Here is an 18,413-nt window from a genome sequence, read left to right on the forward strand (position 1 = left end):
TTCAACAGGCTGTTGGGGATGAAGCAATGGGTGCCACACAGATAAAAGAGTGGTACAATCGCTTCAGAAATGGCCATACATCAGTAGAGAGTGAAACATGTTCTGAAAGGCCTTCAACATCCAGAAATCAAATCGTCATTGACCAAGTGAGGACCCTGGTGATGTAGGATCATCGAATCACCATCAGAGAACTTGCAGACGAGGCGAGCATCAGTGTTGGATCCGTTCTCCATTTTGACTGGGGATTTGGGCTTTAGGAGAATTTCAGCAAAGTTTGTGCCAAAGCTGCTAACGATCGAGCAGAAGCAACTCCGTTTGGAGATTGCACAGGATATGCTGAAGACTGTGAACAGTGATCCCAACTTCCTCAGCACAATGATCACTGGCGATGAGTCCTGGATTTATGGGTATGACTCAGAAACCAAGTTGATGTCATCATAATGGAAACATTCAACATCCTCGAAGCCAACAAAAGCAAGGTAGGTCGGCAGCAATGTCAAAGTCATGCTGACTGTCTTCTTTGACTTCAGTGGTAGGGTCCACGCACCACACGGCACAACCATCACCAAGGGGTACTACCAAGAGGTTCTGTGTAGCCTTTGTAACGCTGTGAGATGCAAACAGCTGGACCTGTGGGCTGCGGGCAATTGGAAGCTCCATCACGATAACGCACCTGCCCATTCTTCACATTTGATATGGAGTTTCCTGGCCAAACACAACACACCTGTGATTCCTCTGGCTCCCTACTCTCCCGAAATGGCTCCGTGTGACTTTTGGCTTTTCCCCAAGCTAAAAATGCCCCTGAAAGGGACCAGATTTCATTCAAGAGAAGACATCATGCAGAATGTGATGGACCAGTTGCGAGCAATCTCAAAAAAGGTATTCCAGCGCTGCTTCCGACAGTGGCAGAGCCTTTGGAAGAGGTGTCTGGCAGCCCAAGGGGACTATTTTGAAGAAGATTAGTATAAGATTGTTGTATCTGAATATGAGTATTTTTAATGAATAAAGGTCTGATACTTTTTGAACAGCCCTTATATGGTAGCAAAGCATTGAGACAAGCTGCGCAGAGCTATGATTACAGTCTTAAAGATCAGTGCTATAACAGCAAAGGAGTTTCTGAGAAAGCTCAGATGACCTTCGTGGAAGGACGAAGGTTGACATTCAGACTTCAGTGAGCAATTTTTCACTAACCTTGATGATCTAGGGATTGCTACAAACTTGGTAATAAGACAGGAAAGGTAGCCTGGGTGTTTGGCTTAAATATCAGTTTCATTAAGAAGGAAAGCTGAAGATGGCAAAGCCTAAAATTACCTACTAGCAGAGGTGGTAGAGGCCACATAAGGTTTGATTCAGACAGATGGAGAGTGGTTAAGAGAAATACATTGTGAGGTCAAGTAAAAGTGAACAAAGTAGTTGGTATTGGATTGCATATGAAAATGTACATATATACTGAGGTATGTGCCTGATGGTATACCGCAGGACATGCTCAGTCATCCTGTGGTAACTGCCAAATGTGCACACAACAACTGCATACTAAAAAATATTTTTAAGGTTTTTTTAGGGTGGCATGTTTGGGAGCAGACATTGGGCATTCCTATGCTAATCAACAAAGCTACATTACCATGTACTAACTGGTTAGGACATGAATAAAAGTGTGTGAGCCCTTACAGGGAAATTCTATAACCAGCACCTAAACTTAAACATTAGTAGGCACCCTGCCAATTCCAAGTTAATTGAAAAACATCTTCTGAAATGGCAAAACGTGGCAGTGTTTAAGTGCCCACTGATGCCTAAATAAAAGGTGACTGGCATCGCGGCTAGGTAGCTACTTTAGGCTGGGGAATGCCAAAGTAGGCGTGGCCAATGCCAAAAGTGGCATTTGGCTGGCTAACGCGGCTACCTAGCCGCAATTCATGGCAAGATAGGCAGCTGAAATTTAGGCCCGGAAAACCCTAGCCTATATTTCTGCCGCCTATCTATGCCTCTGCGGGATCCTAAAGTCAGACTGCAGCAGCCATAAGCTGATCATAGCAGGGGAAGTTATCCCCGAACAGCTGAGGCAGTAGTGCTCCCCGAAGCTATGGCTTCAGGTACCTCTACCATGATAAGCTGAGTGGCTGCAGAAGGGGACCCCCGACATCAGCAGGAGGGATGCCAGATAATGTGGTAAAGGTGACTATTATGAGGGTTGATTCATAAGTCATGGCAACTAATTTTTTTCTCTCAAAAATGTGCCAACACTGGAAATCTAATATATGAATTTGAAAGTGTGTGACATATACTTCTTAATGTTGCCACCAGATGAGAGATGAGTGTAGCGGTCTCTGTTAAGGGAGAAGCAAAAAATATAACATTTGAAATCATCGTGTTATTAACAAACAAGTAATAAATGTTAGTTGTTTCTCTAAACCAGGCATACAATCAGCTTGAGAGAATGTTTAGCTGTTAACATCCTTCAAAGCATTGTCATGTAGGATTCTAGCATGCAACAGTTCTGTATGCTTCTCCCATAATGCACGACACAGGTGGTACTGCAGAAATGACTTGTAATACTGTGCATTCACAGTGTGTCCCTCATGAACTGGATGACACACAAGACAACCTGAAAGACTACTTTGAAGGATGTTAACAATTAAACAGCTCGTACATGTACATTTTTGATCATGTACACTGTATGCCATAATAAAACAATGATTTCAAATGTCATGGTTTTTGCTTCTTCCCTTCCAGAGACCACTGCACTCATCTCTCATGTGGTGGCAACATTAAGAAATACATGTCACACACTCTCAAATGCATATATTAGATTTCCAGTGTTGGCACATTTTTGAAAGAAAAAAAAATAGTTGCCATGACTTATAAATCAATCCTCGTATAATGGGATTCCGAAGTACCTTGGACAAAATTCTGGGATTCCAAAGTGCCTTGGACAAAAGCCCATAAAACATTTTTAACCAGGTAGACTTGGAAAACCATTGTTTATCCCTTAAAATTAGCTAAAATAAATTTATTTATTGGGATCTGCTGGGTCCATGTGATCCAGACTAATTACTGTTGGAAACAGGGTGGAAGGCTCAATGAATCTTGATATGACTCAGTTTTAATGCAATGAAGAGACAATGGAGCTTCCCAGATTGGATGAAGGCCTACATTAGTCCAATCTTGAGCCAGTAGAAGTTCCCATCTCTTGAGGTCTGGCTCTGAACACCTGCCACAGCCTCAGTGTGAAAGCCAACCTTTGCTGACTGAAGACCTATATCAGCTCCAGTGTGGATTAATAATGTTCTTAGTAACTCCCTTCCCCTCTATCCCTCTACTAACTGGATTGCCATGGAGGAAGTTCTGAAGAATTTGAGAAGTAGGTGTGAGATAGGTCCAGAGAAAGGGTAATTCTGAAACTATGGAGAAAAGAGGAGAGAGAGCAAAGTAAATTGGAAAGAAAGAGAGAGAAGGAATGGAGGGGCTGACTCACTCAAACTCCCTCCCCTCCCCCTTCACACTGGCATTCACTCCACAGCTCTGCCATTCTCTCCAATCACTACAAGTATGCTCTCTACAGCTGTGTTTACTCATGAGTATACTCTGCAGCTCCGCACATACACTTGCAGACAGATCTCACACCCCCATTCACTCCTGAGAGGCCATTAAGAGCAGCCTCACTATTGACAGTCTTGACTGCTACTGCTTGGTAACATACTGAACAATAGCTGCCATTGCTGACCGCATCAGATCTCTTCCTAGTTCCTGCCCGAATCCCACCCCAACTAATAAAAAGCACTCACTGCAGGATTTTTCTGTGAGGTAGATTTTTTTTTTTTTAAATCATGCAGTAGCCATTGATCATTGTTACCTAAATTTTTTAAAAAAATAAAAACGCAGTAAATGCTTACCACACTTTAATAAAATGCCCCTTAGACAGTCAAATAAATAAGGGTGTCACAGGAGGATGAATACATATATGCAGTGATTGCTCTTATATGGAAAAATGGCCCCTTGTAGCACCATTTTTAAAGCCAGAGTCAGAAAAGGTAGGAGTAGAGGGGAGACCACTCCCACCCCTTTGTTACTAGACTACCTGGAAATCCCTGAGTGAGACCTAGGAGGGTTGGGAGGTCTGGGTATGATTGAGGGAAGACAAAGTCTGCCGAAGGGGATAGAATTTGATCAGAGAGGTTTGATGATGGGGGTCTATTGGGGGAAGTAGTATAGCGGTAAGAGCTGCCCATGTGGGGGAGGGAAGTAGGAAATGCTCAAACAGGGATCAGATGGAATGTAGTTGCAGGGGGGGGGGGAGGGGGACACCTTCATGCTAGCTGTCACTGGCAGCCATGCCCTGTCCCTACCCCTTTTTCACCCCTAGCTTGCCAAGGACATTTTACCACATTGGCTGATTATAGCATGCATTAGCCTTTAACACGTGTCCATGCTAATATCTTCTAAATGCTAAAACACTCTCTAGCTGCTTAATGCAGCTTAGTAAAACAGCCCCAAAAGATTTTTGTTTTGCTTGGTTTTACTGTAGAATGTGTACATTTATATTAGGTGCTTGATCTCTCCTGTTCATGCCCAAAATCTCTTTGGTTGTAATCCTGAGCCATATCTTTTGCAGTTTATCTTCATATCTTGTCCTGTGCAAAATAAACCCTACCAACTCCACCTAAACTCATTTCACATATAGTTTCTTCTGCAGCCATCAGATCAAAGTTATTTTCTTCAGGCTGGACTAAATTATATAAAGGTCTCAGGAGTGAAGGACACTGAATTAATGCACTATGTCACCCAAGTCAGTGGCTAGATAGATAGATATTTTACAGCTACATTAAAAATTAAGGTTGAATTGTCAAAAGAGAGGAAATACATATACAGTATAAACACATTTTATGCACCTCTGAATCACCATCATGGCATTATTTTCAGATTTTTAAATATATATATATATATATATATATATATATATATATATAAATATACAGCAAAGAATTCATACTTCTATATTAAGCATGGAGTCCTTTTTCTAAGGTGCACTAACAGCTTTCATGTGCACTAATGATTGGCACATAATAAATGCCATGCCACCCACAGGAATATAATGAGCTACATGGCATGTAGCTCATGCTAATCATTGCATGTAGCTCACGCAAATCATTAGTGTGCTCTAAGGACCTGATTCTCAAAATGTCCTACCGCTGTCTGACAGCCAATCAGGACACATGTTTTTAGAAAAAATTGAGTGGACAGATGTAGGCGTCTGTAGCACCTCTACGGAGACACATAGGGATACTTAGACATGCCCAAGGTGGGGCGTGGGCAGGATTTCACCCGGAAGTGGTCTTGGCATGCTTAAGCATCCCTACAAATTTCCGTAGGTGCAAGTCAGATACCTTAAATGTGGGCCTGCAAAATGTGGATCCATCCTCTCTCTTATTAAAGAACAGGAGTTTCTCTGATATCTAAACCATAAATATGTTTCTTAATTTGGGGATGATTTATTAACACTTGATAATCCACATTATCAGTAATATGAGTTACACACACATTAATTCTGTCAACCCCATTATTTTTAATGAGCCAGTGCACTAACTCAGACACTTTGTTAATGATAATGCATGCTTTCATACTTTAGTGAATCAGTCTTTAGTGACTACATTTCCAAACTCTTATTGATAATATGGAAGCTATCCTATAGGAAATATTTATTGGGCTATGATACTTTTTTAAACTTGTCTCTTCTTTGATATTTCTGGGCCGTAGACTGTAAAGTCTGTTACTGTCTTAGGTTTCAAATGCTGAACTAAAAATCCATCTGACAATGTAGGAACAAAAAGGTAAAACCTTCAGTATGAATAGGGTTTGTAGGCGATGTGTTATTTTCTAGAACCAAGGATTTCAACACTACTGTTGAAAAGGATTAAAACCACAGAAAGAGTGAATAATAATCTATCTGCAATGGTAGCAGGTGGAGAAAAAAGTCTCAGAATAAAGTGACAGTCATAAACGTAGGTAGTATAGTGCTGTCATGAAATCAGTCATTGGCCATCAGTTAATGCCAGGATTGATTGGAATGCATTCTTTTGAATATATCCCTTTAAATTCTCCCTGCTTTTTGATTGGAGCAATGTAGGCAAAAATTGCTGAGTGGTTAGTGGTTCTTGCCGTACTCCTTTTATATGAAAAAATAGAGTGGAATTGTCCAAATGAGAGAGATGTGCATTGGAAAATATATTCTCCAATCCGTCTGATGATATGAAGATCTTTATTGTTCAAACATCAAAATAACACATTCAGCGACTCAATGGCTCATGACTCAATGACTGACATGTACATGTTTCGGCCCTCAGGCCTGCCTCAGGAGTCTTAAAAAGCGTGAATGATGAAATACACAATACACTGGCACTCAATTGGATCTGACTAAAAGACCAATCATGGAAGAATACCATATCGTGTATACAGCGAGTGCTATCAATCGACACCGCATGAGATCTATTAGTATACAATGAAAGCAGTGCAAACAAATACATCTCATGCCTATTCATTGGGGAAATCCTGAAATCCCGACTGGATTGCGGCCTCGAGGAGGGACTTTAACACCCCAATACTATACCATGTAGCTCCAATTATGTTTCAGGAGCTGTTAGAAGTTTACCATCCAAGAAGGACCTTGAGATCTGAAACAAGTATGAAATTAAATCTGAACAGAGCTAGGGTGATCACTCATTCCAAGATAGGTGATACCATGTTGTCAGTAGGAGGTGTAAAACTTTGGAATGCTTTACCAGGATCTTGCGATTATGTGCATCTAGATTTGGTTAAAAAAAAAAAAATTGCTGAAGGCACAGTTGTTTGTGAATGCTTTTTTGTAATCTAACACATGTATAATCTAATGGAATCCTAAATCATAGATTTATAAACCGAATCAATTCTTGAAAATAAGGACTTGGAACAAAGTAGATTTCAAAATTTTATGAAACATCTGAAGAGATAAGAAAGTTCTAACATAGTAACATAGTAGATGACGGCAGATAAAGATCCCGAATGGTCCATCCAGTCTGCCCAACCTGAATCAACCTAAACCCTTCAATTTTTTTCTTCTTAGCTATTTCTGGGCAAGAATCCAAAGCTTTACCCTGTACTATGCTTGGGTTCCAACTGCCGAAATCTCTGTTAAGACTTACTTCAGCCCATCTACACCCTCCCAGCTATTGAAGCCCTCCCCAGCCCATCCTCCACCAAACGGCCATATACAGACACAGAACAGGTAATTCATTCCATATCATGGTCAATAGATATGAGAAAGAACGAGAAGTTTTGCTAGCTGAATTAGCCCTTTAATCGAGGGAAAAGATAGCTTATTCATGTGAACTGTTCTACTGCCAGAGGATCTCATGGTGTTTAAAAATAGCGAGATCAAAGGAGCAAAGAGTCCATGTATGATTTTGAAGAATATACAAGCACTTTTAAACTGAAGTCATAATCGAAAGGGAAGCCAGTGTAGATTCCTCAATAGAAGTGTCACATGATCAAATTTTTTCTTTCTAAAGATCAATCTGGCAGCAGTATTCTGAACTAATTGTAATCTTTTCTCATTTCCTTTACTTAATCCCACAAAATGGAATTACAATAATCGAGCTGAGCCGGAATGATAGATTGAACCAATATTGTAAAATGATGTTGAAGAAAGAAATGACGGACTTTTCTCAGCATGTGAAGACAAAAAAAAAGCATTTTTTAATAAGATGATTTACCTGACCATGAAGGGAGAGGGAAGAATCTAAAATAACACCCAGCACTCTAGAGCAGGGGTGCCCACACTTTTTGGGCTTGCAAGCTACTTTTAAAATGACCAAGTCAAAATGATCTACCAACAGTAAAATAAAAAAAAAACACAAAGCACACTGTACAAAGAGAAAATGTGAATTATCATTTTTATTCCGGGGTTTTTTTCAAAGAGGTCAAGGCGCTGCTCTCAACGCTCATAGGCTCCCTGTGCTAAAAACCGCTATTGCGGTTTAATAAAAGGGGACCATAGTGCAAAATATAGACATCAGATATAAATTCTCAAAACGGACACATTTTGATCACTAGATTGAAAATAAAATCCTTTTTCCTACTTTTGTTGTCTGGTGATTTCATGAGTCTCTGGTTGCACTTCCTTCTTCTGACTGTACATCCAATATTTCTTCCCTTCTTTCAGCCTGCTGTTTGCTCCCAGACCTCATTCCCTCCGCCAACATTTTCTTCCTCTCTCCATGCCCCTTCCCCTTTCTTTCTTTCTCCCTGCCCCCTTCTTTCTTTCTATCTGTCTTTCTTTCTGTCTCCCTGTCCCTTTTCTTTCTGTCTGTCTTTCTTTCTCCATGCCCCATTCTTTTTTTCTGTCTCCCTGTCCCCCCTTTCTTTCTTTCTTTCTGTTTCCCTTCTTTCTTTCTGTCTCCCTGCTTGCCCCCTTTCTTTCTTTCTCCTTGCCCTCCCCCAAGCCACCACTGTCGCCATCGGGGAACAGGCCCCCAAACCACCACCGCCCCATGCTCTCCCTGCTTCCCAATGCAGAAGTGCCAGGCCTACCAGCCTTCACCCCCGACGTCAATTCTGACATCGGAGAGAAAGTTCTGGGCCAGGCAGCGATTGGCTGGCCCGGAACTTCCTCTCCGACATCAGAATTGACGTCGGGTGGGGAAGGCTGGTCAGTTTGGCGCTTCTGCGTCGGGAAGGAGGTAGAACGTGAAGGCAATGCGAGGATGATTCAGTATTCAGAATATCACCAGTATTAAGGATGACTGAAGAAGGCAGGTTTCCAGTATCAGGACTGAACCATAGTCATTTGGTCTTTGTTGCATCGAGTTTCATTTGAACCAGATATGACCAAGATTACAATTTAGCAGTACATGAAATTATAAGAGATTAGAGGTGCTGTGAGAATAGAGGCTTTGTGATTGCATGTGTGATACTCTGCAATTGCCTGTTTAAAAAATTGGGGGAGTTATCTGATTGTTGATGCTTTTTTAAGGAGATATAGAGTAAGATGGTTTTGATTATTTATGTAAGTACTGTTTTTTATTTTTATGTAAACCGCATAGGTTTAATGTGATATAAAAATTTCTTAAATAAATAAGATGAGATAACTAGGTGATCAATGAACTTAAGGACCATTTAACTTCTTGCCTACATGTTGTGAAGCAAGCACATCTCATGTGTCACTCTGGATAAAAGTTCTAGGAAATGCTCAATGGACCCTGCTAGACTACCTGGGATAACAAAGTAGGCTCAGGAGCTTAGTGATGCATATATAAATATATATATATATATATATATACATAGGAATTGAATGGGCATCGGAACATTTGCCACATGACACTCAGCTGCGTGGCTTTGTAAAAGTGGGCCTTAATCCTGTTATGGTGCTCATTCAATCATTTCACAAAAATTTAATTTTACAAAGCTCCTGTTCATAGCATAAACGCAATCATCTATAAAACATATCCATATGTTGATGTTACTATGGTAAGGCATAGTATAAATCCATTTCATTTCAAAAGAAGACATAAATTTGCAACCAGCGGGGCCATTGCAGCCCCCATTGCCACTCCAGAAATCTGTTGAACGAAAACGATCATCATTTAAAAAGTAATCATTGTTATTGCAGTAGTGGCTAATTGTACTATAAACAATGCTGAGTGTGATGTGGTTGATAAAAATGATCCAAATAATGTGAGCTTGTTCGTAAGGTTTCATCTTCTGGATTACTGTATAAAAGGGTTGTACGCTTAATATCACCGGCCAAACCTCCGAACAATCCACAATGTCTACTGTAGGCAAGTTATTCATGAAATCTGTAGAATCTCTGGTAAGAGTACAGAAAATGATCCACAAACTATGACCAGTCCTCCATTGAAGATCCCTTGGTAGATGCAATCAGTTAATGATTAGCACATACTAAATGCCATGCCACCCACAGGTGAATTTATCTGCATCCTTAGCAGTATTCAAATCCAGGCTAAAAGCCCACTTTTTTGAGCTTGCTTTTAACTCTTAACCCTCACTCACTGGTAAAGCACCTGTGCCTGAGAAACTCGCTAATCCCCTACTTGTCCTGTTTGTCTGATGAGATTGTTAGCTCTATTGAGCAGAGACTGTCTCTTGAATGTTTTAATGTACTGTGTTCATCTAGTAGCTCTGTAGAAATGATAAGTAGCAGTAGTAATGGTAGTATATAATTGGTTTCTCCACAAATAAGAATTGTTGCTCACAGGATGTTATACATCCTGCAGACGACCCAAAATCCAGTAATTTTTCAACTGAATGGTTAATGTTTTTGACAAGCCAAAGGAAGGGGGGGGGTTGCCTATGATGAAATGTCAGAGCAGATAAAGTCAAGTTGATATAAGCTCGCAACTTGATGAGGCTTTTTCCTTCCTATTCTATAAATCAGGTGCATTATTGATCCTTAAAATTAAGCACTAACTTATAAAATCATCTTTAGAAGTATCTTCATGAGACCTATGTTTAACCATTTATCTGTGACAATGCAGCTAAAGAATTTATTGTCTTTCATATTAAGTCTTTTCTTTATTATTTATTTATGATAATGTGAATATGGTAGAAAATACACATACTTGAATTTGATCCACCTTGGCACTTTTCTGGGCTCAATAAAAGTCCAGCACTGACCATATTTCCCAACTAGTAGAGATTCTGTTGAAGCCCACTCAAGTCAATTCTGGTCTATCTTGCCATATGTGAGACACAGACTGAAAGTCTGTCCAGCACTGGCCGCGCTTCCCTACTGCTGGAGAGATAATGCTAACAATTGCAGGGTCGTGCATTTAGGATGCAAAAAAACCAGAGGGAATGGTACAGTTTAGGAAGTGAAAAAACATTTGTTCACAAAAGAGGAGTAGGACTTGGGTGTGATCATATATGGCAGTGATCTTAAGGTGGCCTATCAAGTAGAAAAGGCGATGGCAACAGCAAAAGTTAGAAGAATGTTTGGGTGCATAGGGAGAAAAATGGCCAATAGGAAAAAGGAGGTGATGCTGCCTCTGTATAAGACTCTGGTGAGACCTCATTTAGAATATTGTGTACAATTCTGGATACTGCACCTTCAAAAAGATACAAACAGGATGAGGGCAGTTGCTAAAATGATCAGTAGTCTTTATCAAAAATTGTATAAAGACTGACTTAAAAAGTTGGGAGAAAGGAGATATGATAAAGAAATTTAATACCTTCATGGAATAAATGCACAGAAGGCAAGTCAATTGAAAGGAAACTATGGAATGAGGGGCCATAGGATGAAAGGGAATAAACTCAGAAGGAATTGGAGAGGATGCTTTGATTGAGAGGAGAATCTTTGGCATTGTAGATTTTGGTATTGGAGAAGTGGGGAACTTTGGTATTGGAGAAAATAATGGGATTGGGGGGAGGGGGTAGCCAGTAAAGTATGGTTAAAGGGCACTTTCTATTATTTCCTGTGCCTATTCATAGGAATAAACAGGTGTAAATCCTAATGAGTACTTTTTGGGACATACAGCTACTACCCGCAACATGCCCACTCTGTGCCCCCTTCCATTTTACATTTAGTTCAGCTCAGGAGTAATCTAAGGAAATATTTTTTTTACAGATAGGGTGGTAGATGCATGGAACAGTCTCCCAGAAGAGGTGGTGGAGACAGAGACTGTCTGAATTCAGAAGTGCCTAGAATAGGCACGTGGGATCTCTTAGAGAGAGAAAGAGATAATGGTTACTGTGGATGGGAAGACTAGATGGGCCATTTGGCTTTTATCTGCCATCATGTTTCTGTGTTTCTAAAAACAGTTTTAAAACATATAAGTTATATACATGTTTATGTGCTTGTTTTTCCATGTGTGTATCCTGAATAGGCCATCTAAATTGAGGGTCATGTTCTCTCTGCTTAAGGTCTAAATTGTCCACCTGCTTGTCCAACTGTTTATTGCCAAAGCACATGAATTGTACCTACTAATGAGAACCTGGCTAGACACTCGTTCATGGTTGCTGAAAGTGCTGGTTTTGCAAATGAGCCAAAACCTGAAAAAAAGAGAGTCATTTACAGTAAGTGCATTATAATGTGTAGTCATACCAAATAAGAATGTGATTTAAAAGGAATAATCATTTTATAGTATTTAAATTAGATAATTGGAACATAGTAATTTAAGCCTGCAAATCTTGGGGAAAAAAATGTTCTTTAGTCAATTACATAAAGCAATTTGTGGAGGAGAGTGTAGTCTAGTGATTAGAGCTACAGCCTCAGCACCCTGAGGTTGAGGATTTAAACCCTGTGCTGCTCCTTGTGACCCGGGGCAAACCACCTAGGCTTGATTTCTATAAGCAGTGCTGAGATTGGCCACTGCCTACAAAAACGGCACCATTTTCATGTCAGATCATGTGATGACAGCATTTATAGAATCATGGATACATTACAGAGAGGCAGTGGAAATGTAGGCCAGGGTTTTTGAGGCCTACATTTCCCATGCCTATCTGACAAGAATCACAACTACAGAGGTGCCTACTGACACCTAAGAGTACTTCTGGCATTAACCACACCTATTGTACTTTTTTATCATTAAATTACATTACATTAGAGACTTCTATTCCGCCTATACCTTGCAGTTCAAGGCGGATTACAAAAGAGCTAACTGGACATTTCCAGTGAAGTTACAACAGTTTTGGGGTTTTTTGTTTTTCTTTTGGTTACAAGGGAGGAGAGGTACCTGGATTAATTCTGGAAGAACTTGCAAATTGGATATTAAATTGACTGTACGTTACTGTGTGATATAACAAATAGATTACAGTTAGAGTACAAATAAGATTACGTAACATTTCAGGGATCTGAATACTTGGCTGGTGTTTTGGGGAGGAAGAGATTATTTAAGTGCCCTTAATCATGTTGATTAAGGGCAATTAAACCAATTAAGTTGGGTGGCAGTAGGGCAGCTGCTGCCACCTAACTTTAAGTAGTTGGTTTAAAATCTGGCCCTTAATCCTCTACTGCCCCAGGTACATTAGACAGACTATGGGCTCACCGGGACAGTTAGGGAAAATGCTTGAGTACCTGATTTGTAGCCCATTCTGAGCTCCTTAGGGAGGATGAGCTAAAATATTGAATAAATAAAATGAATAAATGTTGTGGTGTGGAAAATGGTTAACAAATCTGATAATAAGAGAAATGTGTTATATGCATCCTTAAGATCTTTATTCATTTAAAAGTTAATTTTATGTAGATTTGAAATACTGTATAAAATCCTTTCTGCTGAGCATGAGCTATCCTAGATATTCTGACTCGTCATATTGAATACGCAAAAATTTAATAATGATTAGTTTGTGCTGTAAGGGCTCCTTTTACTAAGGCGCGCTAGCGTTTTTAGTGCACGCACGAAATTACCGCTCACTAAACTGCTCAGTACGCTTCTAAAATAATGCCAGCTCAATGCTGGCGTTAAGGTCTAGCGCACGTAGAACTAGCGCAGTAGTTTATTTATTGAAGCTTATTCCATGTTAGGGGATGTCATACACTGAATCTTTCAATCAATAGTGTCTTATAAACTCTTTCTTCATTGCTTCAGTAATCTCCTATTAACAAGTGCAGCACTCAGTTTATAAAATCAATTTTAAGATCCCAAATATACCATTTCATTGACTAAAACAATGCTCAGTATCCCCTGAAATCTACGAGTATAAATAGTGCCTACAGTTAGACTCACAATTTTGTGCACAGTCTGTAACTCCACATGTAACTCAATTGATCAGTTGGTGCTAAGGATATGTTAAGTGGCCTTAATAAATGCCAATATGGTGCCAGTAAATAGTTCATTGAGGTATTCTGTAAGCACTGCGCCCAGTGTCGTAGTAAGGGGAGGGGTGGTCCTCCCTGGGTGCTATGTTGATAGGGGCAGCAATATCCCTCCTCCTCTCTGCCGGCACCTCATCCCATGCTTCATCTCGCCATGCATGTACCCCTTTACCATCCCCCATACCTCTAGTTGTTCACTGCCACGAGCAACAACTTTAACCTGCTCCTCATGACCGTGTCATCTCTCCTACTGATGTCACTTCTGGGTTCCTTGCATAGGAAGTGATGTCAGCTGGAAAGACAACGGGGTTATGAGGAGCACATTTAAGTTTTCTTGCTGCTTGCCTAAGTATTGAAGTATAGTATAATGAAGTTTTTTTAAAATATTTCTTTTCATTTTCTTCCTTGTATTGTTTCAAAAATTTAAAGAGAACTTAAAAAATGACTGCCACCCCAATCTGAAACCCCAGACACCAATCCAACTTCAAAATGAAAAACTCCCCCTCCCCACCCATCAAAAGGATATCTAGCCCTAATTTTTTTAATCCAATTCCAAAATGAATGGGCTTCTGGGACCCACCTGAAGCCAATTCACAGCTCTCTCCCTACAATCCTCTCCACTGGTACTTAGGTAAGGTATTGATTGCCTAATCCCTAATGGTAGTACTGTTAGACTATCTCTAGGGTCTTGTGAGTGCCATTTTGTAGGCAGGGACTTCCAAAGCAAAAGCAGCCGGGAATCACTTCTTCCCCCTAACTCATACCCCAGCAGGTACCAGGGCATTATGTAACATGGAGATGTGGGGTAGGATCAGGGTGCTTCAATTTATGACGGAATAGGAGAATGGGAATAAGAAATAGGTTCACCAAGGTATCCTTTATAAAGTCTCAATAGTAGGGCATATGGGGGAGTTGGTCAATGCAGAGGGTTTAAAAAAAAAAAAAGGGATAAGTGGGTGAGGGGTAATTTTTTTTTTTTAATAGTTATACAGTCCCTTTTATAGCATCCATGGAAGCAGTGGCTCTTGCATTAGCAGGCCTATGATCCCAGGAGAAAGTTAATAACAACACCTTTTGAAGTGTTACAGAACAGATTTTAGTGAACAGAACAGCTTGCAAAGTTAAATACAAGCTCTGTTATTCATTTTCCATAATAATGAGCTGCTTTGTATACATTGGCATGCTTTGCAGCTCATTATCATTTAATGCACATCACAGTAAAATTTGCTACATTTAAGCTGCACTATTGGCAAATAATGCACATTATTATCAACTAATACATGCTAATTAGCAAATAGCATGATATTACCTTAACACAGCTTCATAAATAGAGTTCATTGTTTGGTGAATATTAACTACTAATAATTAGAAATACAGATTTATTGTAGACATTTCTGTCCAGATTTAGAGAGCTTGTACTTGAATATTGTCCTTTTAATATATTAGAGAAGTTGCAAAACAGTAATATTTTTTCTCTGTTAGTCTACTTGGTCTTTCAGCAGATATAATAAAGGCATTATACTGCAACTCTTGGAAGCCATTTATATTTGGATTTGGGATTTGGTTACTTGACTTTTAAATTCCAAGCTCAAGGTGCTTCACATTTAGATAGTGCAGATAATTCCAAATATACTGTATTAAGGTAGTCCAATTAAAAGGAAAATCTACAACATGTCTGACCTTTCTTTTCTATGCAAACATTTATTTGAAACTGACACATTAATTAATAAAACTGAAAGTTGCAAACAGTTTGAAAATGAAAACCATCCAGAATGGGAAATCCTTACACTAAAATCTACACACATGTAATTTTCCAACATAAATATATATGCATTTCCCTATATATATATATATATATATATATATAAACTATATAATAAAACCCTAGAGCGCACATGCGCTCTTGAAACTTCGTGATCCCTGCCGCTGTGATTTCTGATCCGTGGCCGCATTCCATTTTAGAACACGGAGGCAGGGATCACTCTGGCCACTCCCCTCTTCCCGCCCTCACTCACCAATCCGAAGCAAGCTCAAACACACCTCCCGCCCTCACCTCACCAACCTGAAGCAAGCTCAAACACACCTCCCGCCCTCGCTCACCGCTGCTGCTGCCGCCGCTGATCCTCCTCTTCGGGGCAGCCTGCGATCGTGGCCGGCTTTGGCGGGCCTCGTGGGCCGCTTTCCGGCCTCGGTGGCACATTCCCTCTGACGCACTGGATCGCGTCGGGGGGCGGGGGGAGCGTGCTTCCGGGTTGGGGAGCAGCCTGCGAGGTTCGCTGGGGCCGGCCACCACGATCGTGGCCTGCTTTGAAGAGGAGCAGGCCAGAAGACGCCGGGATGGAGGGAGGGTAAGCAGGGCGATTAATACAGGGGGCCAGAAAGAAAGGGGGCTGCTTTGGGGGAAGGGGGTGTGCTGAGGGGAGACAGAAGTGGCCATGGAGAGATAGGGAGAGGGAAAGGGGGCTGCTTTGGGGGGGGAAGTGTGCTGGGGACAGATAGTTTTGCTCTGGAGTGAAGACAGAAGGGGCCATGGAGAGACAGGGAGAGGGAAAGGGGTCTGCTTTGGGGGAGGGGTGTGCTGGGGGGAGACAGAAGGGGCCATGGAGAAATAGGGAGAGGGAAAGGGGTCTGCTTTGAGGGGGAGGTGTGCTGGGGACAGATAGTTTTGCTCTTGGGGGAAGACAGAAGGGGCCATGGAGAGACAGGGAGAGGGAAAGGGGGCTGCTTTGGGGGAGGGGTGTGCTGGGAGGAGACAGAAGGGGCCATGGAGAGACAGGGAGAGGGAAAGGGGGCTGCTTGGGGGGGAGGTGTGCTGGGGACAGACAGTTTTGCTCTGGGGCAAAGACAGGAGGGGCCATGGAGAGACAGGGAGAGGGAAAGGGGGCTGCTTTGGGGGAGAGGTGTGCTGGGGGGAGACAGAAGGGGCCATGGAGCGATAGGGAGAAGGAAAGGGGGCTGCTTTGGGTGGGAGGTGTTTTGGGAACAGACAACTTTGCTCTGGGGGGAAGACAGAAAGGGCCATGGAGTGACAGGGAGAGGGAAAGGGGGCTGCTTTGGGGGGAGGGGTGTGCTTAGGGTAAACAGCTTTGCTTTGGGGGGGCAGAAGAGGGCCAAGGAGAGACAGTTAGGGAGAGGGAAAGGGGGCTGCTTTGGGGGGAGGTGTGTGCTAGGGGCAGACAGCTTTGCTCGGGGGTGGGGGGAGACAGAAGGACACAGACAGCGGCCAAGGAGAGAGAGATAAAGAAACACAGACAGACAGACACATCTATTCTAGCACCCGTTAATGTAACAGGCTTAAAGACTAGTATATGTATATGTATATATATTTGGACTACTATTTATGAATACAATTCAAACTCCTCTTACTGATCTACAAATGCACTCACTCTTATCGTCCCCTATGATCCCCCCTCCCCCCCCAATCTCTGCTCATCTGATAAGTCCCTCTTAGCTGTGCCCTTCTATTCAACTGCCAACTCCAGACTCTGTCCCTTCTGCCTTGCTGTACCGTATGCTTGGAACAAGCTGCCCAAATTCCTATGGCTGGATCCGTCTCTGACAGTGTTCAAGGTCCAGTTAAAAGCCAACTTTTTGAGAGTGCTTGCGACTCCTAACTCCTTTCACCTTATGTTCTGCATCCTCAACCTTATATGTCATTTCTGTCTGTTCAAGTTAGATTGTAAGCTCTTTCGAGCAGGAACCGTCTATAAATGTGGAAATCTACAGCACGTGCATGCCTTTCAGCACTATACGTATGAGTGATAAGTAGTAGTAGTAGTAGTAGAAACAGTTTGAAAAAGTATTTTTTAAATATTGCCTCAGTTTACAAAGGGGGTGCTGAAAAGTTCTCAGCCCAACCATCATCCTAAATTTTGAGTGTTATTTTGCCTCTGTAGCTGAAAAGAGTGTTATCTTATTTTGTTAAGTGTCAACTTGCAGGTACAAAATTCTATGTTTTGACATTGTTTCAGATCATTGATTGAACCATATCCATGTCATTCTCTTTTTGGTTTGGCTGAGAACTTTTCAGCACCCCTTCGTATTTCAATTTAAGATGTAGAGCATATCTAGAGATACATGAGCTAGACTTCCATGTTTAAAGCTGTCTTTCTTAATTTCTTGTAAGCACAGCTTCCTTTTACTGTGCTGTAATGACATTATGCCCAAAGCATCCTCATTAACTACTTTGCTAGCGTTTCCTCAATTATGTTTTCTTCAAATAGGAAGGACTCTGCTGATCCCTATTTTCCTTTAACTTTCTTGCTGCATATGGTAGAATGTTTCCGAGTTTGTTCATGGCACCTCACATGCATCTGCTAAGCCATCAACCTACTGAAGCTGTTACATTTACCAAGGCAACTTGAACCCCTCTTGTTCAGTAACTTTACAACAGCAAAAGTACCTTACAGATAATTTAAAAGACTAATGATTTTGTATATGCTTTAGGTATCATTATCCCCTTTCTTTTTAAAAGCTTGCATTAAATCCCTTGACATTAAGATATTTAAGATATTGATAATTTGAAGTTGATTCAGTATGGTTTGCTTTAAAAATTTCCAGCATAAAATATAATCAATGTGAGCTCTCTAGAATGGCTAGTTTGTTAAACCCAGAG

General features: G+C 41.1%; 1 protein-coding gene across 7 annotated transcripts in view; it reads left to right on the forward strand.

Annotated features, from left to right (window-relative positions):
• The window catches only part of FIGN (fidgetin, microtubule severing factor), a 362,039-nt gene that overhangs the window by 333,563 nt on the left and 10,063 nt on the right, over positions 1–18,413 (forward strand). Inside the window, exon 1 of one of the 7 annotated variants that reach the window (XM_033946809.1) lies at positions 12,021–12,060. The exons of the other annotated variants lie outside the window; for them this stretch is intronic. The gene's annotated coding sequence lies outside the window, so the exon portion shown is untranslated. Of the gene's footprint in view, positions 1–12,020; positions 12,061–18,413 lie in introns of those variants that run through there. 7 annotated transcript variants of the gene reach the window in all.

This window comes from Geotrypetes seraphini, chromosome 5 (genome assembly GCF_902459505.1).
Source record: "Geotrypetes seraphini chromosome 5, aGeoSer1.1, whole genome shotgun sequence".
Taxonomy (NCBI): domain Eukaryota; kingdom Metazoa; phylum Chordata; class Amphibia; order Gymnophiona; family Dermophiidae; genus Geotrypetes; species Geotrypetes seraphini.